General features: G+C 45.3%; 28 non-coding genes across 28 annotated transcripts; all 28 read left to right on the top strand.

The window, feature by feature from the left end:
* Positions 1-334: 334 nt before the first annotated feature.
* LOC146774824 (U5 spliceosomal RNA) lies at positions 335-449 on the top strand. The gene has a single exon (XR_014974488.1). It is a non-coding gene; the product is annotated as a U5 spliceosomal RNA (small nuclear RNA).
* An 852-nt stretch (positions 450-1301) lies between these two features.
* On the top strand, positions 1302-1416 carry LOC146774823 (U5 spliceosomal RNA). Its single transcript, XR_014973660.1, has one exon. It is a non-coding gene; the product is annotated as a U5 spliceosomal RNA (small nuclear RNA).
* Positions 1417-2304: 888 nt separating this feature from the next.
* Positions 2305-2419, top strand: LOC146774822 (U5 spliceosomal RNA). The gene has a single exon (XR_014973806.1). It is a non-coding gene; the product is annotated as a U5 spliceosomal RNA (small nuclear RNA).
* An 852-nt stretch (positions 2420-3271) lies between these two features.
* On the top strand, positions 3272-3386 carry LOC146774821 (U5 spliceosomal RNA). The gene has a single exon (XR_014973658.1). It is a non-coding gene; the product is annotated as a U5 spliceosomal RNA (small nuclear RNA).
* An 852-nt stretch (positions 3387-4238) lies between these two features.
* LOC146774820 (U5 spliceosomal RNA) lies at positions 4239-4353 on the top strand. The gene has a single exon (XR_014974154.1). It is a non-coding gene; the product is annotated as a U5 spliceosomal RNA (small nuclear RNA).
* An 852-nt stretch (positions 4354-5205) lies between these two features.
* Positions 5206-5320, top strand: LOC146774819 (U5 spliceosomal RNA). Its single transcript, XR_014972884.1, has one exon. It is a non-coding gene; the product is annotated as a U5 spliceosomal RNA (small nuclear RNA).
* An 852-nt stretch (positions 5321-6172) lies between these two features.
* Positions 6173-6287, top strand: LOC146774818 (U5 spliceosomal RNA). Its single transcript, XR_014974433.1, has one exon. It is a non-coding gene; the product is annotated as a U5 spliceosomal RNA (small nuclear RNA).
* An 852-nt stretch (positions 6288-7139) lies between these two features.
* Positions 7140-7254, top strand: LOC146774817 (U5 spliceosomal RNA). Its single transcript, XR_014972883.1, has one exon. It is a non-coding gene; the product is annotated as a U5 spliceosomal RNA (small nuclear RNA).
* An 852-nt stretch (positions 7255-8106) lies between these two features.
* Positions 8107-8221, top strand: LOC146774816 (U5 spliceosomal RNA). The gene has a single exon (XR_014973657.1). It is a non-coding gene; the product is annotated as a U5 spliceosomal RNA (small nuclear RNA).
* An 888-nt stretch (positions 8222-9109) lies between these two features.
* Positions 9110-9224, top strand: LOC146774815 (U5 spliceosomal RNA). The gene has a single exon (XR_014972882.1). It is a non-coding gene; the product is annotated as a U5 spliceosomal RNA (small nuclear RNA).
* Positions 9225-10112: 888 nt separating this feature from the next.
* Positions 10113-10227, top strand: LOC146774814 (U5 spliceosomal RNA). The gene has a single exon (XR_014972880.1). It is a non-coding gene; the product is annotated as a U5 spliceosomal RNA (small nuclear RNA).
* Positions 10228-11079: 852 nt separating this feature from the next.
* LOC146774813 (U5 spliceosomal RNA) lies at positions 11080-11194 on the top strand. Its single transcript, XR_014973713.1, has one exon. It is a non-coding gene; the product is annotated as a U5 spliceosomal RNA (small nuclear RNA).
* An 888-nt stretch (positions 11195-12082) lies between these two features.
* On the top strand, positions 12083-12197 carry LOC146774812 (U5 spliceosomal RNA). Its single transcript, XR_014972879.1, has one exon. It is a non-coding gene; the product is annotated as a U5 spliceosomal RNA (small nuclear RNA).
* Positions 12198-13049: 852 nt separating this feature from the next.
* LOC146774811 (U5 spliceosomal RNA) lies at positions 13050-13164 on the top strand. Its single transcript, XR_014974508.1, has one exon. It is a non-coding gene; the product is annotated as a U5 spliceosomal RNA (small nuclear RNA).
* An 888-nt stretch (positions 13165-14052) lies between these two features.
* LOC146774810 (U5 spliceosomal RNA) lies at positions 14053-14167 on the top strand. The gene has a single exon (XR_014974487.1). It is a non-coding gene; the product is annotated as a U5 spliceosomal RNA (small nuclear RNA).
* An 852-nt stretch (positions 14168-15019) lies between these two features.
* LOC146774809 (U5 spliceosomal RNA) lies at positions 15020-15134 on the top strand. Its single transcript, XR_014972878.1, has one exon. It is a non-coding gene; the product is annotated as a U5 spliceosomal RNA (small nuclear RNA).
* An 888-nt stretch (positions 15135-16022) lies between these two features.
* LOC146774808 (U5 spliceosomal RNA) lies at positions 16023-16137 on the top strand. The gene has a single exon (XR_014972877.1). It is a non-coding gene; the product is annotated as a U5 spliceosomal RNA (small nuclear RNA).
* Positions 16138-16989: 852 nt separating this feature from the next.
* On the top strand, positions 16990-17104 carry LOC146774807 (U5 spliceosomal RNA). Its single transcript, XR_014973712.1, has one exon. It is a non-coding gene; the product is annotated as a U5 spliceosomal RNA (small nuclear RNA).
* An 888-nt stretch (positions 17105-17992) lies between these two features.
* LOC146774806 (U5 spliceosomal RNA) lies at positions 17993-18107 on the top strand. The gene has a single exon (XR_014972876.1). It is a non-coding gene; the product is annotated as a U5 spliceosomal RNA (small nuclear RNA).
* An 852-nt stretch (positions 18108-18959) lies between these two features.
* On the top strand, positions 18960-19074 carry LOC146774805 (U5 spliceosomal RNA). The gene has a single exon (XR_014974507.1). It is a non-coding gene; the product is annotated as a U5 spliceosomal RNA (small nuclear RNA).
* Positions 19075-19962: 888 nt separating this feature from the next.
* Positions 19963-20077, top strand: LOC146774804 (U5 spliceosomal RNA). Its single transcript, XR_014974781.1, has one exon. It is a non-coding gene; the product is annotated as a U5 spliceosomal RNA (small nuclear RNA).
* Positions 20078-20929: 852 nt separating this feature from the next.
* Positions 20930-21044, top strand: LOC146774803 (U5 spliceosomal RNA). Its single transcript, XR_014973656.1, has one exon. It is a non-coding gene; the product is annotated as a U5 spliceosomal RNA (small nuclear RNA).
* Positions 21045-21932: 888 nt separating this feature from the next.
* On the top strand, positions 21933-22047 carry LOC146774802 (U5 spliceosomal RNA). Its single transcript, XR_014972875.1, has one exon. It is a non-coding gene; the product is annotated as a U5 spliceosomal RNA (small nuclear RNA).
* Positions 22048-22899: 852 nt separating this feature from the next.
* On the top strand, positions 22900-23014 carry LOC146774801 (U5 spliceosomal RNA). Its single transcript, XR_014973655.1, has one exon. It is a non-coding gene; the product is annotated as a U5 spliceosomal RNA (small nuclear RNA).
* An 852-nt stretch (positions 23015-23866) lies between these two features.
* Positions 23867-23981, top strand: LOC146774800 (U5 spliceosomal RNA). The gene has a single exon (XR_014974153.1). It is a non-coding gene; the product is annotated as a U5 spliceosomal RNA (small nuclear RNA).
* An 888-nt stretch (positions 23982-24869) lies between these two features.
* LOC146774799 (U5 spliceosomal RNA) lies at positions 24870-24984 on the top strand. Its single transcript, XR_014972874.1, has one exon. It is a non-coding gene; the product is annotated as a U5 spliceosomal RNA (small nuclear RNA).
* An 852-nt stretch (positions 24985-25836) lies between these two features.
* Positions 25837-25951, top strand: LOC146774798 (U5 spliceosomal RNA). Its single transcript, XR_014973607.1, has one exon. It is a non-coding gene; the product is annotated as a U5 spliceosomal RNA (small nuclear RNA).
* Positions 25952-26803: 852 nt separating this feature from the next.
* On the top strand, positions 26804-26918 carry LOC146774797 (U5 spliceosomal RNA). Its single transcript, XR_014972873.1, has one exon. It is a non-coding gene; the product is annotated as a U5 spliceosomal RNA (small nuclear RNA).
* The last annotated feature ends 441 nt before the right edge of the window (positions 26919-27359 follow it).

The following is a 27359-nucleotide window of genomic DNA, read 5'->3' as shown; positions in this document are numbered from 1 at the left end:
TTGAAAGCGTAAAATGGCTAGGGGACAAAAGGCCTACAGTGCCACTTAACTAAAAGCCTGATTCACATTTCCTGTTCCCCTTCCCCAGCAGCCCCGACAACTCCTAATGAGCTGAGGTGAGTACAAAAGAAATTTGCATATTCCCAGACATACACATGTGAACAGTCCACCTTTTTGTACCTTGAGCAGAGACTTTGAAATGTTGGCCTGTTTTGCCCACCGGCCTGGTTCTCGCCCTCTTTCTTAGAGCCTGAAAATACCTTTCAGGTCCTCACCCTCGCAATGACAGGGTCTTTGATGTGCCGCCACTTACCCTAGAGAGCTATATTGTCACTTACTCTGGTTTCTCTTCAAAACGAAAAAATCTTTTGCCTTTTACTAAAGTTTTCCGTGGAGAGGAACATTTAAGAGTTTATTCAATTTTTTTAAGCCTTGCCACAGGTGAGGCTGTTTATCATTTGTTTAAAAGAAAAGCATTAGAAGTTGGGGAATATCCAGCAATTGTCTGCTGCTTTTTTGGGGGACATAAGTTTGGTGTTTTATTCCTGAGCTCTCTGCTTGCTCTTTTGCATAAACAGAGTGCAGGAGAGGTGCCTCATGGGAAAGAGCTTGTGCAGTGCATGAGATTGCTTTTCTTGACTGACTTGAAACTTCACGATCGCAGGCAGTATATTTTCTTATCTCCCAAAGATCCTGCTGCCAGATCCCAGAGGTCACCCTCCTTTTTAAAGGTGGGACCAAGACTCATGCTGTGCTTTTCATAGGGCTTGCCCGTTATTTGTGCCCGTTCGAGGTGCCCTGAGAGGTCGCCAATCCTGAGTCAGTTTCCTCTCAGGTAGACTTGAAGGGGCACGTCAGACTTGTTTCACGTGTCTCCAGCCTAGACAGATATATCCTTCTATATTCAGGTTTAATGAAAGTACGTGTGAAAAAGGCACATACGGTGCATGGCTATGTGTAGAGCGTGTTGAAAGCGTAAAATGGCTAGGGGACAAAAGGCCTACAGTGCCACTTAACTAAAAGCCTGATTCACATTTCCTGTTCCCCTTCCCCAGCAGCCCCGACAACTCCTAATGAGCTGAGGTGAGTACAAAAGAAATTTGCATATTCCCAGACATACACATGTGAACAGTCCACCTTTTTGTACCTTGAGCAGAGACTTTGAAATGTTGGCCTGTTTTGCCCACCGGCCTGGTTCTCGCCCTCTTTCTTAGAGCCTGAAAATACCTTTCAGGTCCTCTCCCTCGCAATGACAGGGTCTTTGATGTGCCGCCACTTACCCTAGAGAGCTATATTGTCACTTACTCTGGTTTCTCTTCAAAACGAAAAAATCTTTTGCCTTTTACTAAAGATTTCCGTGGAGAGGAACATTTAAGAGTTTATTCAATTTTTTTAAGCCTTGCCACAGGTGAGGCTGTTTATCATTTGTTTAAAAGAAAAGCATTAGAAGTTGGGGAATATCCAGCAATTGTCTGCTGCTTTTTTGGGGGACATGAGTTTGGTGTTTTATTCCTGAGCTCTCTGCTTGCTCATTTGCATAAACAGAGTGCAGGAGAGGTGCCTCATGGGAAAGAGCTTGTGCAGTGCATGAGATTGCTTTTCTTGACTGACTTGAAACTACACGATCGCAGGCAGTATATTTTCTTATCTCCCAAAGATCCTGCTGCCAGATCCCAGAGGTCACCCTCCTTTTTAAAGGTGGGACCAAGACTCATGCTGTGCTTTTCATAGGGCTTGCCCGTTATTTGTGCCCGTTGGAGGTGCTCTGAGAGGTCGCCAATCCTGAGTCCGCTTCCTCTCAGGTAGACTTGAAGGGGCACGTCAGACTTGTTTCACGTGTCTCCAGCCTAGACAGATATATCCTTCTATATTCAGGTTTAATGAAAGTACGTGTGAAAAAGGCACATACGGTGCATGGCTATGTGTAGAGCACAGTGGTGGCTCTGAGCATATCGATTGGAGGGATGGTGTTGAAAGCGTAAAATGGCTAGGGGACAAAAGGCCTACAGTGCCACTTAACTAAAAGCCTGATTCACATTTCCTGTTCCCCTTCCCCAGCAGCCCCGACAACTCCTAATGAGCTGAGGTGAGTACAAAAGAAATTTGCATATTCCCAGACATACACATGTGAACAGTCCACCTTTTTGTACCTTGAGCAGAGACTTTGAAATGTTGGCCTGTTTTGCCCACCGGCCTGGTTCTCGCCCTCTTTCTTAGAGCCTGAAAATACCTTTCAGGTCCTCACCCTCGCAATGACAGGGTCTTTGATGTGCCGCCACTTACCCTAGAGAGCTATATTGTCACTTACTCTGGTTTTTCTTCAAAACGAAAAAATCTTTCGCCTTTTACTAAAGATTTCCGTGGAGAGGAACATTTAAGAGTTTATTCAATTTTTTTAAGCCTTGCCACAGGTGAGGCTGTTTATCATTTGTTTAAAAGAAAAGCATTAGAAGTTGGGGAATATCCAGCAATTGTCTGCTGCTGTTTTGGGGGACATAAGTTTGGTGTTTTATCTCTGAGCTCTCTGCTTGCTCATTTGCATAAACAGAGTGCAGGAGAGGTGCCTCATGGGAAAGAGCTTGTGCAGTGCATGAGATTGCTTTTCTTGACTGACTTGAAACTTCACGATCGCAGGCAGTATATTTTCTTATCTCCCAAAGATCCTGCTGCCAGATCCCAGAGGTCACCCTCCTTTTTAAAGGTGGGACCAAGACTCATGCTGTGCTTTTCATAGGGCTTGCCCGTTATTTGTGCCCGTTCGAGGTGCCCTGAGAGGTCGCCAATCCTGAGTCAGCTTCCTCTCAGGTAGACTTGAAGGGGCACGTCAGACTTGTTTCACGTGTCTCCAGCCTAGACAGATATATCCTTCTATATTCAGGTTTAATGAAAGTACGTGTGAAAAAGGCACATACGGTGCATGGCTATGTGTAGAGCGTGTTGAAAGCGTAAAATGGCTAGGGGACAAAAGGCCTACAGTGCCACTTAACTAAAAGCCTGATTCACATTTCCTGTTCCCCTTCCCCAGCAGCCCCGACAACTCCTAATGAGCTGAGGTGAGTACAAAAGAAATTTGCATATTCCCAGACATACACATGTGAACAGTCCACCTTTTTGTACCTTGAGCAGAGACTTTGAAATGTTGGCCTGTTTTGCCCACCGGCCTGGTTCTCGCCCTCTTTCTTAGAGCCTGAAAATACCTTTCAGGTCCTCACCCTCGCAATGACAGGGTCTTTGATGTGCCGCCACTTACCCTAGAGAGCTATATTGTCACTTACTCTGGTTTCTCTTCAAAACGAAAAAATCTTTTGCCTTTTACTAAAGATTTCCGTGGAGAGGAACATTTAAGAGTTTATTCAATTTTTTTAAGCCTTGCCACAGGTGAGGCTGTTTATCATTTGTTTAAAAGAAAAGCATTAGAAGTTGGGGAATATCCAGCAATTGTCTGCTGCTTTTTTGGGGGACATGAGTTTGGTGTTTTATTCCTGAGCGCTCTGCTTGCTCATTTGCATAAACAGAGTGCAGGAGAGGTGCCTCATGGGAAAGAGCTTGTGCAGTGCATGAGATTGCTTTTCTTGACTGACTTGAAACTTCACGATCGCAGGCAGTATATTTTCTTATCTCCCAAAGATCCTGCTGCCAGATCCCAGAGGTCACCCTCCTTTTTAAAGGTGGGACCAAGACTCATGTTGTGCTTTTCATAGGGCTTGCCCGTTATTTGTGCCCGTTAGAGGTGCCCTGAGAGGTCGCCAATCCTGAGTCAGCTTCCTCTCAGGTAGACTTGAAGGGGCACGTCAGACTTGTTTCACGTGTCTCCAGCCTAGACAGATATATCCTTCTATATTCAGGTTTAATGAAAGTACGTGTGAAAAAGGCACATACGGTGCATGGCTATGTGTAGAGCGTGTTGAAAGCGTAAAATGGCTAGGGGACAAAAGGCCTACAGTGCCACTTAACTAAAAGCCTGATTCACATTTGCTGTTCCCCTTCCCCAGCAGCCCCGACAACTCCTAATGAGCTGAGGTGAGTACAAAAGAAATTTGCATATTCCCAGACATACACATGTGAACAGTCCACCTTTTTGTACCTTGAGCAGAGACTTTGAAATGTTGGCCTGTTTTGCCCACCGGCCTGGTTCTCGCCCTCTTTCTTAGAGCCTGAAAATACCTTTCAGGTCCTCACCCTCGCAATGACAGGGTCTTTGATGTGCCGCCACTTACCCTAGAGAGCTATATTGTCACTTACTCTGGTTTCTCTTCAAAACGAAAAAATCTTTCGTCTTTTACTAAAGATTTCCGTGGAGAGGAACATTTAAGAGTTTATTCAATTTTTTTAAGCCTTGCCACAGGTGAGGCTGTTTATCATTTGTTTAAAAGAAAAGCATTAGAAGTTGGGGAATATCCAGCAATTGTCTGCTGCTTTTTTGGGGGACATGAGTTTGGTGTTTTATTCCTGAGCTCTCTGCTTGCTCATTTGCATAAACAGAGTGCAGGAGAGGTGCCTCATGGGAAAGAGCTTGTGCAGTGCATGAGATTGCTTTTCTTGACTGACATGAAACTTCACGATCGCAGGCAGTATATTTTCTTATCTCCCAAAGATCCTGCTGCCAGATCCCAGAGGTCACCCTCCTTTTTAAAGGTGGGACCAAGACTCATGCTGTGCTTTTCATAGGGCTTGCCCGTTATTTGTGCCCGTTGGAGGTGCCCTGAGAGGTCGCCAATCCTGAGTCCGCTTCCTCTCAGGTAGACTTGAAGGGGCACGTCAGACTTGTTTCACGTGTCTCCAGCCTAGACAGATATATCCTTCTATATTCAGGTTTAATGAAAGTACGTGTGAAAAAGGCACATACGGTGCATGGCTATGTGTAGAGCGTGTTGAAAGCGTAAAATGGCTAGGGGACAAAAGGCCTACAGTGCCACTTAACTAAAAGCCTGATTCACATTTCCTGTTCCCCTTCCCCAGCAGCCCCGACAACTCCTAATGAGCTGAGGTGAGTACAAAAGAAATTTGCATATTCCCAGACATACACATGTGAACAGTCCACCTTTTTGTACCTTGAGCAGAGACTTTGAAATGTTGGCCTGTTTTGCCCACCGGCCTGGTTCTCGCCCTCTTTCTTAGAGCCTGAAAATACCTTTCAGGTCCTCACCCTCGCAATGACAGGGTCTTTGATGTGCCGCCACTTACCCTAGAGAGCTATATTGTCACTTACTCTGGTTTCTCTTCAAAACGAAAAAATCTTTCGCCTTTTACTAAAGATTTCCGTGGAGAGGAACATTTAAGAGTTTATTCAATTTTTTTAAGCCTTGCCACAGGTGAGGCTGTTTATCATTTGTTTAAAAGAAAAGCATTAGAAGTTGGGGAATATCCAGCAATTGTCTGCTGCTTTTTTGGGGGACATGAGTTTGGTGTTTTATTCCTGAGCTCTCTGCTTGCTCATTTGCATAAACAGAGTGCAGGAGAGGTGCCTCATGGGAAAGAGCTTGTGCAGTGCATGAGATTGCTTTTCTTGACTGACTTGAAACTTCACGATCGCAGGCAGTATATTTTCTTATCTCCCAAAGATCCTGCTGCCAGATCCCAGAGGTCACCCTCCTTTTTAAAGGTGGGACCAAGACTCATGCTGTGCTTTTCATAGGGCTTGCCCGTTATTTGTGCCCGTTCGAGGTGCCCTGAGAGGTCGCCAATCCTGAGTCAGCTTCCTCTCAGGTAGACTTGAAGGGGCACGTCAGACTTGTTTCACGTGTCTCCAGCCTAGACAGATATATCCTTCTATATTCAGGTTTCATGAAAGTACGTGTGAAAAAGGCACATACGGTGCATGGCTATGTGTAGAGCGTGTTGAAAGCGTAAAATGGCTAGGGGACAAAAGGCCTACAGTGCCACTTAACTAAAAGCCTGATTCACATTTCCTGTTCCCCTTCCCCAGCAGCCCCGACAACTCCTAATGAGCTGAGGTGAGTACAAAAGAAATTTGCATATTCCCAGACATACACATGTGAACAGTCCACCTTTTTGTACCTTGAGCAGAGACTTTGAAATGTTGGCCTGTTTTGCCCACCGGCCTGGTTCTCGCCCTCTTTCTTAGAGCCTGAAAATACCTTTCAGGTCCTCACCCTCGCAATGACAGGGTCTTTGATGTGCCGCCACTTACCCTAGCGAGCTATATTGTCACTTACTCTGGTTTCTCTTCAAAACGAAAAAATCTTTCGCCTTTTACTGAAGATTTCCGTGGAGAGGAACATTTAAGAGTTTATTCAATTTTTTTAAGCCTTGCCACAGGTGAGGCTGTTTATCATTTGTTTAAAAGAAAAGCATTAGAAGTTGGGGAATATCCAGCAATTGTCTGCTGCTTTTTTGGGGGACATGAGTTTGGTGTTTTATTCCTGAGCTCTCTGCTTGCTCATTTGCATAAACAGAGTGCAGGAGAGGTGCCTCATGGGAAAGAGCTTGTGCAGTGCATGAGATTGCTTTTCTTGACTGACTTGAAACTTCACGATCGCAGGCAGTATATTTTCTTATCTCCCAAAGATCCTGCTGCCAGATCCCAGAGGTCACCCTCCTTTTTAAAGGTGGGACCAAGACTCATGCTGTGCTTTTCATAGGGCTTGCCCGTTATTTGTGCCCGTTCGAGGTGCCCTGAGAGGTCGCCAATCCTGAGTCAGCTTCCTCTCAGGTAGACTTGAAGGGGCACGTCAGACTTGTTTCACGTGTCTCCAGCCTAGACAGATATATCCTTCTATATTCAGGTTTCATGAAAGTACGTGTGAAAAAGGCACATACGGTGCATGGCTATGTGTAGAGCGTGTTGAAAGCGTAAAATGGCTAGGGGACAAAAGGCCTACAGTGCCACTTAACTAAAAGCCTGATTCACATTTCCTGTTCCCCTTCCCCAGCAGCCCCGACAACTCCTAATGAGCTGAGGTGAGTACAAAAGAAATTTGCATATTCCCAGACATACACATGTGAACAGTCCACCTTTTTGTACCTTGAGCAGAGACTTTGAAATGTTGGCCTGTTTTGCCCACCGGCCTGGTTCTCGCCCTCTTTCTTAGAGCCTGAAAATACCTTTCAGGTCCTCACCCTCGCAATGACAGGGTCTTTGATGTGCCGCCACTTACCCTAGCGAGCTATATTGTCACTTACTCTGGTTTCTCTTCAAAACGAAAAAATCTTTCGCCTTTTACTAAAGATTTCCGTGGAGAGGAACATTTAAGAGTTTATTCAATTTTTTTAAGCCTTGCCACAGGTGAGGCTGTTTATCATTTGTTTAAAAGAAAAGCATTAGAAGTTGGGGAATATCCAGCAATTGTCTGCTGCTTTTTTGGGGGTCATAAGTTTGGTGTTTTATTCCTGAGCTCTCTGCTTGCTCATTTGCATAAACAGAGTGCAGGAGAGGTGCCTCATGGGAAAGAGCTTGTGCAGTGCATGAGATTGCTTTTCTTGACTGACTTGAAACTTCACGATCGCAGGCAGTATATTTTCTTATCTCCCAAAGATCCTGCTGCCAGATCCCAGAGGTCACCCTCCTTTTTAAAGGTGGGACCAAGACTCATGCTGTGCTTTTCATAGGGCTTGCCCGTTATTTGTGCCCGTTAGAGGTGCCCTGAGAGGTCGCCAATCCTGAGTCAGCTTCCTCTCAGGTAGACTTGAAGGGGCACGTCAGACTTGTTTCACGTGTCTCCAGCCTAGACAGATATATCCTTCTATATTCAGGTTTAATGAAAGTACGTGTGAAAAAGGCACATACGGTGCATGGCTATGTGTAGAGCGTGTTGAAAGCGTAAAATGGCTAGGGGACAAAAGGCCTACAGTGCCACTTAACTAAAAGCCTGATTCACATTTCCTGTTCCCCTTCCCCAGCAGCCCCGACAACTCCTAATGAGCTGAGGTGAGTACAAAAGAAATTTGCATATTCCCAGACATACACATGTGAACAGTCCACCTTTTTGTACCTTGAGCAGAGACTTTGAAATGTTGGCCTGTTTTGCCCACCGGCCTGGTTCTCGCCCTCTTTCTTAGAGCCTGAAAATACCTTTCAGGTCCTCACCCTCGCAATGACAGGGTCTTTGATGTGCCGCCACTTACCCTAGAGAGCTATATTGTCACTTACTCTGGTTTCTCTTCAAAACGAAAAAATCTTTTGCCTTTTACTAAAGATTTCCGTGGAGAGGAACATTTAAGAGTTTATTCAATTTTTTTAAGCCTTGCCACAGGTGAGGCTGTTTATCATTTGTTTAAAAGAAAAGCATTAGAAGTTGGGGAATATCCAGCAATTGTCTGCTGCTTTTTTGGGGGACATGAGTTTGGTGTTTTATTCCTGAGCTCTCTGCTTGCTCATTTGCATAAACAGAGTGCAGGAGAGGTGCCTCATGGGAAAGAGCTTGTGCAGTGCATGAGATTGCTTTTCTTGACTGACTTGAAACTACACGATCGCAGGCAGTATATTTTCTTATCTCCCAAAGATCCTGCTGCCAGATCCCAGAGGTCACCCTCCTTTTTAAAGGTGGGACCAAGACTCATGCTGTGCTTTTCATAGGGCTTGCCCGTTATTTGTGCCCGTTGGAGGTGCCCTGAGAGGTCGCCAATCCTGAGTCCGCTTCCTCTCAGGTAGACTTGAAGGGGCACGTCAGACTTGTTTCACGTGTCTCCAGCCTAGACAGATATATCCTTCTATATTCAGGTTTAATGAAAGTACGTGTGAAAAAGGCACATACGGTGCATGGCTATGTGTAGAGCACAGTGGTGGCTCTGAGCATATCGATTGGAGGGATGGTGTTGAAAGCGTAAAATGGCTAGGGGACAAAAGGCCTACAGTGCCACTTAACTAAAAGCCTGATTCACATTTCCTGTTCCCCTTCCCCAGCAGCCCCGACAACTCCTAATGAGCTGAGGTGAGTACAAAAGAAATTTGCATATTCCCAGACATACACATGTGAACAGTCCACCTTTTTGTACCTTGAGCAGAGACTTTGAAATGTTGGCCTGTTTTGCCCACCGGCCTGGTTCTTGCCCTCTTTCTTAGAGCCTGAAAATACCTTTCAGGTCCTCACCCTCGCAATGACAGGGTCTTTGATGTGCCGCCACTTACCCTAGAGAGCTATATTGTCACTTACTCTGGTTTCTCTTCAAAACGAAAAAATCTTTCGCCTTTTACTAAAGATTTCCGTGGAGAGGAACATTTAAGAGTTTATTCAATTTTTTTAAGCCTTGCCACAGGTGAGGCTGTTTATCATTTGTTTAAAAGAAAAGCATTAGAAGTTGGGGAATATCCAGCAATTGTCTGCTGCTTTTTTGGGGGACATAAGTTTGGTGTTTTATTCCTGAGCTCTCTGCTTGCTCATTTGCATAAACAGAGTGCAGGAGAGGTGCCTCATGGGAAAGAGCTTGTGCAGTGCATGAGAATGCTTTTCTTGACTGACTTGAAACTTCACGATCGCAGGCAGTATATTTTCTTATCTCCCAAAGATCCTGCTGCCAGATCCCAGAGGTCACCCTCCTTTTTAAAGGTGGGACCAAGACTCATGCTGTGCTTTTCATAGGGCTTGCCCGTTATTTGTGCCCGTTGGAGGTGCCCTGAGAGGTCGCCAATCCTGAGTCCGCTTCCTCTCAGGTAGACTTGAAGGGGCACGTCAGACTTGTTTCACGTGTCTCCAGCCTAGACAGATATATCCTTCTATATTCAGGTTTAATGAAAGTACGTGTGAAAAAGGCACATACGGTGCATGGCTATGTGTAGAGCACAGTGGTGGCTCTGAGCATATCGATTGGAGGGATGGTGTTGAAAGCGTAAAATGGCTAGGGGACAAAAGGCCTACAGTGCCACTTAACTAAAAGCCTGATTCACATTTCCTGTTCCCCTTCCCCAGCAGCCCCGACAACTCCTAATGAGCTGAGGTGAGTACAAAAGAAATTTGCATATTCCCAGACATACACATGTGAACAGTCCACCTTTTTGTACCTTGAGCAGAGACTTTGAAATGTTGGCCTGTTTTGCCCACCGGCCTGGTTCTCGCCCTCTTTCTTAGAGCCTGAAAATACCTTTCAGGTCCTCACCCTCGCAATGACAGGGTCTTTGATGTGCCGCCACTTACCCTAGAGAGCTATATTGTCACTTACTCTGGTTTCTCTTCAAAACGAAAAAATCTTTCGCCTTTTACTAAAGATTTCCGTGGAGAGGAACATTTAAGAGTTTATTCAATTTTTTTAAGCCTTGCCACAGGTGAGGCTGTTTATCATTTGTTTAAAAGAAAAGCATTACAAGTTGGGGAATATCCAGCAATTGTCTGCTGCTTTTTTGGGGGACATGAGTTTGGTGTTTTATCCCTGAGCTCTCTGCTTGCTCATTTGCATAAACAGAGTGCAGGAGAGGTGCCTCATGGGAAAGAGCTTGTGCAGTGCATGAGATTGCTTTTCTTGACTGACTTGAAACTTCACGATCGCAGGCAGTATATTTTCTTATCTCCCAAAGATCCTGCTGCCAGATCCCAGAGGTCACCCTCCTTTTTAAAGGTGGGACCAAGACTCATGCTGTGCTTTTCATAGGGCTTGCCCGTTATTTGTGCCCGTTAGAGGTGCCCTGAGAGGTCGCCAATCCTGAGTCAGCTTCCTCTCAGGTAGACTTGAAGGGGCACGTCAGACTTGTTTCACGTGTCTCCAGCCTAGACAGATATATCCTTCTATATTCAGGTTTCATGAAAGTACGTGTGAAAAAGGCACATACGGTGCATGGCTATGTGTAGAGCGTGTTGAAAGCGTAAAATGGCTAGGGGACAAAAGGCCTACAGTGCCACTTAACTAAAAGCCTGATTCACATTTCCTGTTCCCCTTCCCCAGCAGCCCCGACAACTCCTAATGAGCTGAGGTGAGTCCAAAAGAAATTTGCATATTCCCAGACATACACATGTGAACAGTCCACCTTTTTGTACCTTGAGCAGAGACTTTGAAATGTTGGCCTGTTTTGCCCACCGGCCTGGTTCTCGCCCTCTTTCTTAGAGCCTGAAAATACCTTTCAGGTCCTCACCCTCGCAATGACAGGGTCTTTGATGTGCCGCCACTTACCCTAGAGAGCTATATTGTCACTTACTCTGGTTTCTCTTCAAAACGAAAAAATCTTTTGCCTTTTACTAAAGATTTCCGTGGAGAGGAACATTTAAGAGTTTATTTAATTTTTTTAAGCCTTGCCACAGGTGAGGCTGTTTATCATTTGTTTAAAAGAAAAGCATTAGAAGTTGGGGAATATCCAGCAATTGTCTGCTGCTTTTTTGGGGGACATGAGTTTGGTGTTTTATTCCTGAGCTCTCTGCTTGCTCATTTGCATAAACAGAGTGCAGGAGAGGTGCCTCATGGGAAAGAGCTTGTGCAGTGCATGAGATTGCTTTTCTTGACTGACTTGAAACTACACGATCGCAGGCAGTATATTTTCTTATCTCCCAAAGATCCTGCTGCCAGATCCCAGAGGTCACCCTCCTTTTTAAAGGTGGGACCAAGACTCATGCTGTGCTTTTCATAGGGCTTGCCCGTTATTTGTGCCCGTTGGAGGTGCCCTGAGAGGTCGCCAATCCTGAGTCCGCTTCCTCTCAGGTAGACTTGAAGGGGCACGTCAGACTTGTTTCACGTGTCTCCAGCCTAGACAGATATATCCTTCTATATTCAGGTTTAATGAAAGTACGTGTGAAAAAGGCACATACGGTGCATGGCTATGTGTAGAGCACAGTGGTGGCTCTGAGCATATCGATTGGAGGGATGGTGTTGAAAGCGTAAAATGGCTAGGGGACAAAAGGCCTACAGTGCCACTTAACTAAAAGCCTGATTCACATTTCCTGTTCCCCTTCCCCAGCAGCCCCGACAACTCCTAATGAGCTGAGGTGAGTACAAAAGAAATTTGCATATTCCCAGATATACACATGTGAACAGTCCACCTTTTTGTACCTTGAGCAGAGACTTTGAAATGTTGGCCTGTTTTGCCCACCGGCCTGGTTCTCGCCCTCTTTCTTAGAGCCTGAAAATACCTTTCAGGTCCTCACCCTCGCAATGACAGGGTCTTTGATGTGCCGCCACTTACCCTAGAGAGCTATATTGTCACTTACTCTGGTTTCTCTTCAAAACGAAAAAATCTTTCGCCTTTTACTAAAGATTTCCGTGGAGAGGAACATTTAAGAGTTTATTCAATTTTTTTAAGCCTTGCCACAGGTGAGGCTGTTTATCATTTGTTTAAAAGAAAAGCATTAGAAGTTGGGGAATATCCAGCAATTGTCTGCTGCTTTTTTGGGGGACATAAGTTTGGTGTTTTATTCCTGAGCTCTCTGCTTGCTCATTTGCATAAACAGAGTGCAGGAGAGGTGCCTCATGGGAAAGAGCTTGTGCAGTGCATGAGATTGCTTTTCTTGACTGACTTGAAACTTCACGATCGCAGGCAGTATATTTTCTTATCTCCCAAAGATCCTGCTGCCAGATCCCAGAGGTCACCCTCCTTTTTAAAGGTGGGACCAAGACTCATGCTGTGCTTTTCATAGGGCTTGCCCGTTATTTGTGCCCGTTGGAGGTGCCCTGAGAGGTCGCCAATCCTGAGTCAGCTTCCTCTCAGGTAGACTTGAAGGGGCACGTCAGACTTGTTTCACGTGTCTCCAGCCTAGACAGATATATCCTTCTATATTCAGGTTTAATGAAAGTACGTGTGAAAAAGGCACATACGGTGCATGGCTATGTGTAGAGCGTGTTGAAAGCATAAAATGGCTAGGGGACAAAAGGCCTACAGTGCCACTTAACTAAAAGCCTGATTCACATTTCCTGTTCCCCTTCCCCAGCAGCCCCGACAACTCCTAATGAGCTGAGGTGAGTACAAAAGAAATTTGCATATTCCCAGACATACACATGTGAACAGTCCACCTTTTTGTACCTTGAGCAGAGACTTTGAAATGTTGGCCTGTTTTGCCCACCGGCCTGGTTCTCGCCCTCTTTCTTAGAGCCTGAAAATACCTTTCAGGTCCTCACCCTCGCAATGACAGGGTCTTTGATGTGGCGCCACTTACCCTAGAGAGCTATATTGTCACTTACTCTGGTTTCTCTTCAAAACGAAAATATTTTTCGCCTTTTACTAAAGATTTCCGTGGAGAGGAACATTTAAGAGTTTATTCAATTTTTTTAAGCCTTGCCACAGGTGAGGCTGTTTATCATTTGTTTAAAAGAAAAGCATTAGAAGTTGGGGAATATCCAGCAATTGTCTGCTGCTTTTTTGGGGGACATGAGTTTGGTGTTTTATTCCTGAGCTCTCTGCTTGCTCATTTGCATAAACAGAGTGCAGGAGAGGTGCCTCATGGGAAAGAGCTTGTGCAGTGCATGAGATTGCTTTTCTTGACTGACTTGAAACTACACGATCGCAGGCAGTATATTTTCTTATCTCCCAAAGATCCTGCTGCCAGATCCCAGAGGTCACCCTCCTTTTTAAAGGTGGGACCAAGACTCATGCTGTGCTTTTCATAGGGCTTGCCCGTTATTTGTGCCCGTTGGAGGTGCCCTGAGAGGTCGCCAATCCTGAGTCCGCTTCCTCTCAGGTAGACTTGAAGGGGCACGTCAGACTTGTTTCACGTGTCTCCAGCCTAGACAGATATATCCTTCTATATTCAGGTTTAATGAAAGTACGTGTGAAAAAGGCACATACGGTGCATGGCTATGTGTAGAGCACAGTGGTGGCTCTGAGCATATCGATTGGAGGGATGGTGTTGAAAGCGTAAAATGGCTAGGGGACAAAAGGCCTACAGTGCCACTTAACTAAAAGCCTGATTCACATTTCCTGTTCCCCTTCCCCAGCAGCCCCGACAACTCCTAATGAGCTGAGGTGAGTACAAAAGAAATTTGCATATTCCCAGACATACACATGTGAACAGTCCACCTTTTTGTACCTTGAGCAGAGACTTTGAAATGTTGGCCTGTTTTGCCCACCGGCCTGGTTCTCGCCCTCTTTCTTAGAGCCTGAAAATACCTTTCAGGTCCTCACCCTCGCAATGACAGGGTCTTTGATGTGCCGCCACTTACCCTAGAGAGCTATATTGTCACTTACTCTGGTTTCTCTTCAAAACGAAAAAATCTTTTGCCTTTTACTAAAGTTTTCCGTGGAGAGGAACATTTAAGAGTTTATTCAATTTTTTTAAGCCTTGCCACAGGTGAGGCTGTTTATCATTTGTTTAAAAGAAAAGCATTAGAAGTTGGGGAATATCCAGCAATTGTCTGCTGCTTTTTTGGGGGACATAAGTTTGGTGTTTTATTCCTGAGCTCTCTGCTTGCTCTTTTGCATAAACAGAGTGCAGGAGAGGTGCCTCATGGGAAAGAGCTTGTGCAGTGCATGAGATTGCTTTTCTTGACTGACTTGAAACTTCACGATCGCAGGCAGTATATTTTCTTATCTCCCAAAGATCCTGCTGCCAGATCCCAGAGGTCACCCTCCTTTTTAAAGGTGGGACCAAGACTCATGCTGTGCTTTTCATAGGGCTTGCCCGTTATTTGTGCCCGTTCGAGGTGCCCTGAGAGGTCGCCAATCCTGAGTCAGCTTCCTCTCAGGTAGACTTGAAGGGGCACGTCAGACTTGTTTCACGTGTCTCCAGCCTAGACAGATATATCCTTCTATATTCAGGTTTAATGAAAGTACGTGTGAAAAAGGCACATACGGTGCATGGCTATGTGTAGAGCGTGTTGAAAGCGTAAAATGGCTAGGGGACAAAAGGCCTACAGTGCCACTTAACTAAAAGCCTGATTCACATTTCCTGTTCCCCTTCCCCAGCAGCCCCGACAACTCCTAATGAGCTGAGGTGAGTACAAAAGAAATTTGCATATTCCCAGACATACACATGTGAACAGTCCACCTTTTTGTACCTTGAGCAGAGACTTTGAAATGTTGGCCTGTTTTGCCCACCGGCCTGGTTCTTGCCCTCTTTCTTAGAGCCTGAAAATACCTTTCAGGTCCTCACCCTCGCAATGACAGGGTCTTTGATGTGCCGCCACTTACCCTAGAGAGCTATATTGTCACTTACTCTGGTTTCTCTTCAAAACGAAAAAATCTTTCGCCTTTTACTAAAGATTTCCGTGGAGAGGAACATTTAAGAGTTTATTCAATTTTTTTAAGCCTTGCCACAGGTGAGGCTGTTTATCATTTGTTTAAAAGAAAAGCATTAGAAGTTGGGGAATATCCAGCAATTGTCTGCTGCTTTTTTGGGGGACATAAGTTTGGTGTTTTATTCCTGAGCTCTCTGCTTGCTCATTTGCATAAACAGAGTGCAGGAGAGGTGCCTCATGGGAAAGAGCTTGTGCAGTGCATGAGATTGCTTTTCTTGACTGACTTGAAACTTCACGATCGCAGGCAGTATATTTTCTTATCTCCCAAAGATCCTGCTGCCAGATCCCAGAGGTCACCCTCCTTTTTAAAGGTGGGACCAAGACTCATGCTGTGCTTTTCATAGGGCTTGCCCGTTATTTGTGCCCGTTAGAGGTGCCCTGAGAGGTCGCCAATCCTGAGTCCGCTTCCTCTCAGGTAGACTTGAAGGGGCACGTCAGACTTGTTTCACGTGTCTCCAGCCTAGACAGATATATCCTTCTATATTCAGGTTTAATGAAAGTACGTGTGAAAAAGGCACATACGGTGCATGGCTATGTGTAGAGCACAGTGGTGGCTCTGAGCATATCGATTGGAGGGATGGTGTTGAAAGCGTAAAATGGCTAGGGGACAAAAGGCCTACAGTGCCACTTAACTAAAAGCCTGATTCACATTTCCTGTTCCCCTTCCCCAGCAGCCCCGACAACTCCTAATGAGCTGAGGTGAGTACAAAAGAAATTTGCATATTCCCAGACATACACATGTGAACAGTCCACCTTTTTGTACCTTGAGCAGAGACTTTGAAATGTTGGCCTGTTTTGCCCACCGGCCTGGTTCTCGCCCTCTTTCTTAGAGCCTGAAAATACCTTTCAGGTCCTCACCCTCGCAATGACAGGGTCTTTGATGTGCCGCCACTTACCCTAGAGAGCTATATTGTCACTTACTCTGGTTTCTCTTCAAAACGAAAAAATCTTTCGCCTTTTACTAAAGATTTCCGTGGAGAGGAACATTTAAGAGTTTATTCAATTTTTTTAAGCCTTGCCACAGGTGAGGCTGTTTATCATATGTTTAAAAGAAAAGCATTACAAGTTGGGGAATATCCAGCAATTGTCTGCTGCTTTTTTGGGGGACATGAGTTTGGTGTTTTATCCCTGAGCTCTCTGCTTGCTCATTTGCATAAACAGAGTGCAGGAGAGGTGCCTCATGGGAAAGAGCTTGTGCAGTGCATGAGATTGCTTTTCTTGACTGACTTGAAACTTCACGATCGCAGGCAGTATATTTTCTTATCTCCCAAAGATCCTGCTGCCAGATCCCAGAGGTCACCCTCCTTTTTAAAGGTGGGACCAAGACTCATGCTGTGCTTTTCATAGGGCTTGCCCGTTATTTGTGCCCGTTAGAGGTGCCCTGAGAGGTCGCCAATCCTGAGTCAGCTTCCTCTCAGGTAGACTTGAAGGGGCACGTCAGACTTGTTTCACGTGTCTCCAGCCTAGACAGATATATCCTTCTATATTCAGGTTTAATGAAAGTACGTGTGAAAAAGGCACATACGGTGCATGGCTATGTGTAGAGCGTGTTGAAAGCGTAAAATGGCTAGGGGACAAAAGGCCTACAGTGCCACTTAACTAAAAGCCTGATTCACATTTCCTGTTCCCCTTCCCCAGCAGCCCCGACAACTCCTAATGAGCTGAGGTGAGTCCAAAAGAAATTTGCATATTCCCAGACATACACATGTGAACAGTCCACCTTTTTGTACCTTGAGCAGAGACTTTGAAATGTTGGCCTGTTTTGCCCACCGGCCTGGTTCTCGCCCTCTTTCTTAGAGCCTGAAAATACCTTTCAGGTCCTCACCCTCGCAATGACAGGGTCTTTGATGTGCCGCCACTTACCCTAGAGAGCTATATTGTCACTTACTCTGGTTTCTCTTCAAAACGAAAAAATCTTTTGCCTTTTACTAAAGATTTCCGTGGAGAGGAACATTTAAGAGTTTATTTAATTTTTTTAAGCCTTGCCACAGGTGAGGCTGTTTATCATTTGTTTAAAAGAAAAGCATTAGAAGTTGGGGAATATCCAGCAATTGTCTGCTGCTTTTTTGGGGGACATGAGTTTGGTGTTTTATTCCTGAGCTCTCTGCTTGCTCATTTGCATAAACAGAGTGCAGGAGAGGTGCCTCATGGGAAAGAGCTTGTGCAGTGCATGAGATTGCTTTTCTTGACTGACTTGAAACTACACGATCGCAGGCAGTATATTTTCTTATCTCCCAAAGATCCTGCTGCCAGATCCCAGAGGTCACCCTCCTTTTTAAAGGTGGGACCAAGACTCATGCTGTGCTTTTCATAGGGCTTGCCCGTTATTTGTGCCCGTTGGAGGTGCCCTGAGAGGTCGCCAATCCTGAGTCCGCTTCCTCTCAGGTAGACTTGAAGGGGCACGTCAGACTTGTTTCACGTGTCTCCAGCCTAGACAGATATATCCTTCTATATTCAGGTTTAATGAAAGTACGTGTGAAAAAGGCACATACGGTGCATGGCTATGTGTAGAGCACAGTGGTGGCTCTGAGCATATCGATTGGAGGGATGGTGTTGAAAGCGTAAAATGGCTAGGGGACAAAAGGCCTACAGTGCCACTTAACTAAAAGCCTGATTCACATTTCCTGTTCCCCTTCCCCAGCAGCCCCGACAACTCCTAATGAGCTGAGGTGAGTACAAAAGAAATTTGCATATTCCCAGATATACACATGTGAACAGTCCACCTTTTTGTACCTTGAGCAGAGACTTTGAAATGTTGGCCTGTTTTGCCCACCGGCCTGGTTCTCGCCCTCTTTCTTAGAGCCTGAAAATACCTTTCAGGTCCTCACCCTCGCAATGACAGGGTCTTTGATGTGCCGCCACTTACCCTAGAGAGCTATATTGTCACTTACTCTGGTTTCTCTTCAAAACGAAAAAATCTTTCGCCTTTTACTAAAGATTTCCGTGGAGAGGAACATTTAAGAGTTTATTCAATTTTTTTAAGCCTTGCCACAGGTGAGGCTGTTTATCATTTGTTTAAAAGAAAAGCATTAGAAGTTGGGGAATATCCAGCAATTGTCTGCTGCTTTTTTGGGGGACATAAGTTTGGTGTTTTATTCCTGAGCTCTCTGCTTGCTCATTTGCATAAACAGAGTGCAGGAGAGGTGCCTCATGGGAAAGAGCTTGTGCAGTGCATGAGATTGCTTTTCTTGACTGACTTGAAACTTCACGATCGCAGGCAGTATATTTTCTTATCTCCCAAAGATCCTGCTGCCAGATCCCAGAGGTCACCCTCCTTTTTAAAGGTGGGACCAAGACTCATGCTGTGCTTTTCATAGGGCTTGCCCGTTATTTGTGCCCGTTCGAGGTGCCCTGAGAGGTCGCCAATCCTGAGTCAGCTTCCTCTCAGGTAGACTTGAAGGGGCACGTCAGACTTGTTTCACGTGTCTCCAGCCTAGACAGATATATCCTTCTATATTCAGGTTTAATGAAAGTACGTGTGAAAAAGGCACATACGGTGCATGGCTATGTGTAGAGCGTGTTGAAAGCATAAAATGGCTAGGGGACAAAAGGCCTACAGTGCCACTTAACTAAAAGCCTGATTCACATTTCCTGTTCCCCTTCCCCAGCAGCCCCGACAACTCCTAATGAGCTGAGGTGAGTACAAAAGAAATTTGCATATTCCCAGACATACACATGTGAACAGTCCACCTTTTTGTACCTTGAGCAGAGACTTTGAAATGTTGGCCTGTTTTGCCCACCGGCCTGGTTCTCGCCCTCTTTCTTAGAGCCTGAAAATACCTTTCAGGTCCTCACCCTCGCAATGACAGGGTCTTTGATGTGGCGCCACTTACCCTAGAGAGCTATATTGTCACTTACTCTGGTTTCTCTTCAAAACGAAAATATTTTTCGCCTTTTACTAAAGATTTCCGTGGAGAGGAACATTTAAGAGTTTATTCAATTTTTTTAAGCCTTGCCACAGGTGAGGCTGTTTATCATTTGTTTAAAAGAAAAGCATTAGAAGTTGGGGAATATCCAGCAATTGTCTGCTGCTTTTTTGGGGGACATGAGTTTGGTGTTTTATTCCTGAGCTCTCTGCTTGCTCATTTGCATAAACAGAGTGCAGGAGAGGTGCCTCATGGGAAAGAGCTTGTGCAGTGCATGAGATTGCTTTTCTTGACTGACTTGAAACTACACGATCGCAGGCAGTATATTTTCTTATCTCCCAAAGATCCTGCTGCCAGATCCCAGAGGTCACCCTCCTTTTTAAAGGTGGGACCAAGACTCATGCTGTGCTTTTCATAGGGCTTGCCCGTTATTTGTGCCCGTTGGAGGTGCCCTGAGAGGTCGCCAATCCTGAGTCCGCTTCCTCTCAGGTAGACTTGAAGGGGCACGTCAGACTTGTTTCACGTGTCTCCAGCCTAGACAGATATATCCTTCTATATTCAGGTTTAATGAAAGTACGTGTGAAAAAGGCACATACGGTGCATGGCTATGTGTAGAGCACAGTGGTGGCTCTGAGCATATCGATTGGAGGGATGGTGTTGAAAGCGTAAAATGGCTAGGGGACAAAAGGCCTACAGTGCCACTTAACTAAAAGCCTGATTCACATTTCCTGTTCCCCTTCCCCAGCAGCCCCGACAACTCCTAATGAGCTGAGGTGAGTACAAAAGAAATTTGCATATTCCCAGACATACACATGTGAACAGTCCACCTTTTTGTACCTTGAGCAGAGACTTTGAAATGTTGGCCTGTTTTGCCCACCGGCCTGGTTCTCGCCCTCTTTCTTAGAGCCTGAAAATACCTTTCAGGTCCTCACCCTCGCAATGACAGGGTCTTTGATGTGCCGCCACTTACCCTAGAGAGCTATATTGTCACTTACTCTGGTTTCTCTTCAAAACGAAAAAATCTTTTGCTTTTTACTAAAGTTTTCCGTGGAGAGGAACATTTAAGAGTTTATTCAATTTTTTTAAGCCTTGCCACAGGTGAGGCTGTTTATCATTTGTTTAAAAGAAAAGCATTAGAAGTTGGGGAATATCCAGCAATTGTCTGCTGCTTTTTTGGGGGACATAAGTTTGGTGTTTTATTCCTGAGCTCTCTGCTTGCTCTTTTGCATAAACAGAGTGCAGGAGAGGTGCCTCATGGGAAAGAGCTTGTGCAGTGCATGAGATTGCTTTTCTTGACTGACTTGAAACTTCACGATCGCAGGCAGTATATTTTCTTATCTCCCAAAGATCCTGCTGCCAGATCCCAGAGGTCACCCTCCTTTTTAAAGGTGGGACCAAGACTCATGCTGTGCTTTTCATAGGGCTTGCCCGTTATTTGTGCCCGTTCGAGGTGCCCTGAGAGGTCGCCAATCCTGAGTCAGTTTCCTCTCAGGTAGACTTGAAGGGGCACGTCAGACTTGTTTCACGTGTCTCCAGCCTAGACAGATATATCCTTCTATATTCAGGTTTAATGAAAGTACGTGTGAAAAAGGCACATACGGTGCATGGCTATGTGTAGAGCGTGTTGAAAGCGTAAAATGGCTAGGGGACAAAAGGCCTACAGTGCCACTTAACTAAAAGCCTGATTCACATTTCCTGTTCCCCTTCCCCAGCAGCCCCGACAACTCCTAATGAGCTGAGGTGAGTACAAAAGAAATTTGCATATTCCCAGACATACACATGTGAACAGTCCACCTTTTTGTACCTTGAGCAGAGACTTTGAAATGTTGGCCTGTTTTGCCCACCGGCCTGGTTCTCGCCCTCTTTCTTAGAGCCTGAAAATACCTTTCAGGTCCTCTCCCTCGCAATGACAGGGTCTTTGATGTGCCGCCACTTACCCTAGAGAGCTATATTGTCACTTACTCTGGTTTCTCTTCAAAACGAAAAAATCTTTTGCCTTTTACTAAAGATTTCCGTGGAGAGGAACATTTAAGAGTTTATTCAATTTTTTTAAGCCTTGCCACAGGTGAGGCTGTTTATCATTTGTTTAAAAGAAAAGCATTAGAAGTTGGGGAATATCCAGCAATTGTCTGCTGCTTTTTTGGGGGACATGAGTTTGGTGTTTTATTCCTGAGCTCTCTGCTTGCTCATTTGCATAAACAGAGTGCAGGAGAGGTGCCTCATGGGAAAGAGCTTGTGCAGTGCATGAGATTGCTTTTCTTGACTGACTTGAAACTACACGATCGCAGGCAGTATATTTTCTTATCTCCCAAAGATCCTGCTGCCAGATCCCAGAGGTCACCCTCCTTTTTAAAGGTGGGACCAAGACTCATGCTGTGCTTTTCATAGGGCTTGCCCGTTATTTGTGCCCGTTGGAGGTGCTCTGAGAGGTCGCCAATCCTGAGTCCGCTTCCTCTCAGGTAGACTTGAAGGGGCACGTCAGACTTGTTTCACGTGTCTCCAGCCTAGACAGATATATCCTTCTATATTCAGGTTTAATGAAAGTACGTGTGAAAAAGGCACATACGGTGCATGGCTATGTGTAGAGCACAGTGGTGGCTCTGAGCATATCGATTGGAGGGATGGTGTTGAAAGCGTAAAATGGCTAGGGGACAAAAGGCCTACAGTGCCACTTAACTAAAAGCCTGATTCACATTTCCTGTTCCCCTTCCCCAGCAGCCCCGACAACTCCTAATGAGCTGAGGTGAGTACAAAAGAAATTTGCATATTCCCAGACATACACATGTGAACAGTCCACCTTTTTGTACCTTGAGCAGAGACTTTGAAATGTTGGCCTGTTTTGCCCACCGGCCTGGTTCTCGCCCTCTTTCTTAGAGCCTGAAAATACCTTTCAGGTCCTCACCCTCGCAATGACAGGGTCTTTGATGTGCCGCCACTTACCCTAGAGAGCTATATTGTCACTTACTCTGGTTTCTCTTCAAAACGAAAAAATCTTTCGCCTTTTACTAAAGATTTCCGTGGAGAGGAACATTTAAGAGTTTATTCAATTTTTTTAAGCCTTGCCACAGGTGAGGCTGTTTATCATTTGTTTAAAAGAAAAGCATTAGAAGTTGGGGAATATCCAGCAATTGTCTGCTGCTGTTTTGGGGGACATAAGTTTGGTGTTTTATCTCTGAGCTCTCTGCTTGCTCATTTGCATAAACAGAGTGCAGGAGAGGTGCCTCATGGGAAAGAGCTTGTGCAGTGCATGAGATTGCTTTTCTTGACTGACTTGAAACTTCACGATCGCAGGCAGTATATTTTCTTATCTCCCAAAGATCCTGCTGCCAGATCCCAGAGGTCACCCTCCTTTTTAAAGGTGGGACCAAGACTCATGCTGTGCTTTTCATAGGGCTTGCCCGTTATTTGTGCCCGTTCGAGGTGCCCTGAGAGGTCGCCAATCCTGAGTCAGCTTCCTCTCAGGTAGACTTGAAGGGGCACGTCAGACTTGTTTCACGTGTCTCCAGCCTAGACAGATATATCCTTCTATATTCAGGTTTAATGAAAGTACGTGTGAAAAAGGCACATACGGTGCATGGCTATGTGTAGAGCGTGTTGAAAGCGTAAAATGGCTAGGGGACAAAAGGCCTACAGTGCCACTTAACTAAAAGCCTGATTCACATTTCCTGTTCCCCTTCCCCAGCAGCCCCGACAACTCCTAATGAGCTGAGGTGAGTACAAAAGAAATTTGCATATTCCCAGACATACACATGTGAACAGTCCACCTTTTTGTACCTTGAGCAGAGACTTTGAAATGTTGGCCTGTTTTGCCCACCGGCCTGGTTCTCGCCCTCTTTCTTAGAGCCTGAAAATACCTTTCAGGTCCTCACCCTCGCAATGACAGGGTCTTTGATGTGCCGCCACTTACCCTAGAGAGCTATATTGTCACTTACTCTGGTTTCTCTTCAAAACGAAAAAATCTTTTGCCTTTTACTAAAGATTTCCGTGGAGAGGAACATTTAAGAGTTTATTCAATTTTTTTAAGCCTTGCCACAGGTGAGGCTGTTTATCATTTGTTTAAAAGAAAAGCATTAGAAGTTGGGGAATATCCAGCAATTGTCTGCTGCTTTTTTGGGGGACATGAGTTTGGTGTTTTATTCCTGAGCGCTCTGCTTGCTCATTTGCATAAACAGAGTGCAGGAGAGGTGCCTCATGGGAAAGAGCTTGTGCAGTGCATGAGATTGCTTTTCTTGACTGACTTGAAACTTCACGATCGCAGGCAGTATATTTTCTTATCTCCCAAAGATCCTGCTGCCAGATCCCAGAGGTCACCCTCCTTTTTAAAGGTGGGACCAAGACTCATGTTGTGCTTTTCATAGGGCTTGCCCGTTATTTGTGCCCGTTAGAGGTGCCCTGAGAGGTCGCCAATCCTGAGTCAGCTTCCTCTCAGGTAGACTTGAAGGGGCACGTCAGACTTGTTTCACGTGTCTCCAGCCTAGACAGATATATCCTTCTATATTCAGGTTTAATGAAAGTACGTGTGAAAAAGGCACATACGGTGCATGGCTATGTGTAGAGCGTGTTGAAAGCGTAAAATGGCTAGGGGACAAAAGGCCTACAGTGCCACTTAACTAAAAGCCTGATTCACATTTGCTGTTCCCCTTCCCCAGCAGCCCCGACAACTCCTAATGAGCTGAGGTGAGTACAAAAGAAATTTGCATATTCCCAGACATACACATGTGAACAGTCCACCTTTTTGTACCTTGAGCAGAGACTTTGAAATGTTGGCCTGTTTTGCCCACCGGCCTGGTTCTCGCCCTCTTTCTTAGAGCCTGAAAATACCTTTCAGGTCCTCACCCTCGCAATGACAGGGTCTTTGATGTGCCGCCACTTACCCTAGAGAGCTATATTGTCACTTACTCTGGTTTCTCTTCAAAACGAAAAAATCTTTCGTCTTTTACTAAAGATTTCCGTGGAGAGGAACATTTAAGAGTTTATTCAATTTTTTTAAGCCTTGCCACAGGTGAGGCTGTTTATCATTTGTTTAAAAGAAAAGCATTAGAAGTTGGGGAATATCCAGCAATTGTCTGCTGCTTTTTTGGGGGACATGAGTTTGGTGTTTTATTCCTGAGCTCTCTGCTTGCTCATTTGCATAAACAGAGTGCAGGAGAGGTGCCTCATGGGAAAGAGCTTGTGCAGTGCATGAGATTGCTTTTCTTGACTGACATGAAACTTCACGATCGCAGGCAGTATATTTTCTTATCTCCCAAAGATCCTGCTGCCAGATCCCAGAGGTCACCCTCCTTTTTAAAGGTGGGACCAAGACTCATGCTGTGCTTTTCATAGGGCTTGCCCGTTATTTGTGCCCGTTGGAGGTGCCCTGAGAGGTCGCCAATCCTGAGTCCGCTTCCTCTCAGGTAGACTTGAAGGGGCACGTCAGACTTGTTTCACGTGTCTCCAGCCTAGACAGATATATCCTTCTATATTCAGGTTTAATGAAAGTACGTGTGAAAAAGGCACATACGGTGCATGGCTATGTGTAGAGCACAGTGGTGGCTCTGAGCATATCGATTGGAGGGATGGTGTTGAAAGCGTAAAATGGCTAGGGGACAAAAGGCCTACAGTGCCACTTAACTAAAAGCCTGATTCACATTTCCTGTTCCCCTTCCCCAGCAGCCCCGACAACTCCTAATGAGCTGAGGTGAGTACAAAAGAAATTTGCATATTCCCAGACATACACATGTGAACAGTCCACCTTTTTGTACCTTGAGCAGAGACTTTGAAATGTTGGCCTGTTTTGCCCACCGGCCTGGTTCTCGCCCTCTTTCTTAGAGCCTGAAAATACCTTTCAGGTCCTCACCCTCGCAATGACAGGGTCTTTGATGTGCCGCCACTTACCCTAGAGAGCTATATTGTCACTTACTCTGGTTTCTCTTCAAAACGAAAAAATCTTTCGCCTTTTACTAAAGATTTCCGTGGAGAGGAACATTTAAGAGTTTATTCAATTTTTTTAAGCCTTGCCACAGGTGAGGCTGTTTATCATTTGTTTAAAAGAAAAGCATTAGAAGTTGGGGAATATCCAGCAATTGTCTGCTGCTTTTTTGGGGGACATGAGTTTGGTGTTTTATTCCTGAGCTCTCTGCTTGCTCATTTGCATAAACAGAGTGCAGGAGAGGTGCCTCATGGGAAAGAGCTTGTGCAGTGCATGAGATTGCTTTTCTTGACTGACTTGAAACTTCACGATCGCAGGCAGTATATTTTCTTATCTCCCAAAGATCCTGCTGCCAGATCCCAGAGGTCACCCTCCTTTTTAAAGGTGGGACCAAGACTCATGCTGTGCTTTTCATAGGGCTTGCCCGTTATTTGTGCCCGTTCGAGGTGCCCTGAGAGGTCGCCAATCCTGAGTCAGCTTCCTCTCAGGTAGACTTGAAGGGGCACGTCAGACTTGTTTCACGTGTCTCCAGCCTAGACAGATATATCCTTCTATATTCAGGTTTAATGAAAGTACGTGTGAAAAAGGCACATACGGTGCATGGCTATGTGTAGAGCGTGTTGAAAGCGTAAAATGGCTAGGGGACAAAAGGCCTACAGTGCCACTTAACTAAAAGCCTGATTCACATTTCCTGTTCCCCTTCCCCAGCAGCCCCGACAACTCCTAATGAGCTGAGGTGAGTACAAAAGAAATTTGCATATTCCCAGACATACACATGTGAACAGTCCACCTTTTTGTACCTTGAGCAGAGACTTTGAAATGTTGGCCTGTTTTGCCCACCGGCCTGGTTCTCGCCCTCTTTCTTAGAGCCTGAAAATACCTTTCAGGTCCTCACCCTCGCAATGACAGGGTCTTTGATGTGCCGCCACTTACCCTAGAGAGCTATATTGTCACTTACTCTGGTTTCTCTTCAAAACGAAAAAATCTTTCGCCTTTTACTAAAGATTTCCGTGGAGAGGAACATTTAAGAGTTTATTCAATTTTTTTAAGCCTTGCCACAGATGAGGCTGTTTATCATTTGTTTAAAAGAAAAGCATTAGAAGTTGGGGAATATCCAGCAATTGTCTGCTGCTTTTTTGGGGGACATGAGTTTGGTGTTTTATTCCTGAGCTCTCTGCTTGCTCATTTGCATAAACAGAGTGCAGGAGAGGTGCCTCATGGGAAAGAGCTTGTGCAGTGCATGAGATTGCTTTTCTTGACTGACTTGAAACTACACGATCGCAGGCAGTATATTTTCTTATCTCCCAAAGATCCTGCTGCCAGATCCCAGAGGTCACCCTCCTTTTTAAAGGTGGGACCAAGACTCATGCTGTGCTTTTCATAGGGCTTGCCCGTTATTTGTGCCCGTTAGAGGTGCCCTGAGAGGTCGCCAATCCTGAGTCAGCTTCCTCTCAGGTAGACTTGAAGGGGCACGTCAGACTTGTTTCACGTGTCTCCAGCCTAGACAGATATATCCTTCTATATTCAGGTTTAATGAAAGTACGTGTGAAAAAGGCACATACGGTGCATGGCTATGTGTAGAGCGTGTTGAAAGCGTAAAATGGCTAGGGGACAAAAGGCCTACAGTGCCACTTAACTAAAAGCCTGATTCACATTTCCTGTTCCCCTTCCCCAGCAGCCCCGACAACTCCTAATGAGCTGAGGTGAGTACAAAAGAAATTTGCATATTCCCAGACATACACATGTGAACAGTCCACCTTTTTGTACCTTGAGCAGAGACTTTGAAATGTTGGCCTGTTTTGCCCACCGGCCTGGTTCTCGCCCTCTTTCTTAGAGCCTGAAAATACCTTTCAGGTCCTCACCCTCGCAATGACAGGGTCTTTGATGTGCCGCCACTTACCCTAGAGAGCTATATTGTCACTTACTCTGGTTTCTCTTCAAAACGAAAAAATCTTTCGCCTTTTACTAAAGATTTCCGTGGAGAGGAACATTTAAGAGTTTATTCAATTTTTTTAAGCCTTGCCACAGGTGAGGCTGTTTATCATTTGTTTAAAAGAAAAGCATTAGAAGTTGGGGAATATCCAGCAATTGTCTGCTGCTTTTTTGGGGGACATGAGTTTGGTGTTTTATTCCTGAGCTCTCTGCTTGCTCATTTGCATAAACAGAGTGCAGGAGAGGTGCCTCATGGGAAAGAGCTTGTGCAGTGCATGAGATTGCTTTTCTTGACTGACTTGAAACTTCACGATCGCAGGCAGTATATTTTCTTATCTCCCAAAGATCCTGCTGCCAGATCCCAGAGGTCACCCTCCTTTTTAAAGGTGGGACCAAGACTCATGCTGTGCTTTTCATAGGGCTTGCCCGTTATTTGTGCCCGTTGGAGGTGCCCTGAGAGGTCGCCAATCCTGAGTCCGCTTCCTCTCAGGTAGACATGAAGGGGCACGTCAGACTTGTTTCACGTGTCTCCAGCCTAGACAGAT

Source organism: Triturus cristatus, chromosome 12 (assembly GCF_964204655.1).
Source record: "Triturus cristatus chromosome 12, aTriCri1.1, whole genome shotgun sequence".
Classification (NCBI taxonomy): Eukaryota; Metazoa; Chordata; class Amphibia; order Caudata; family Salamandridae; genus Triturus; species Triturus cristatus.
This window is presented reverse-complemented; position numbering and strand designations above follow the sequence as displayed.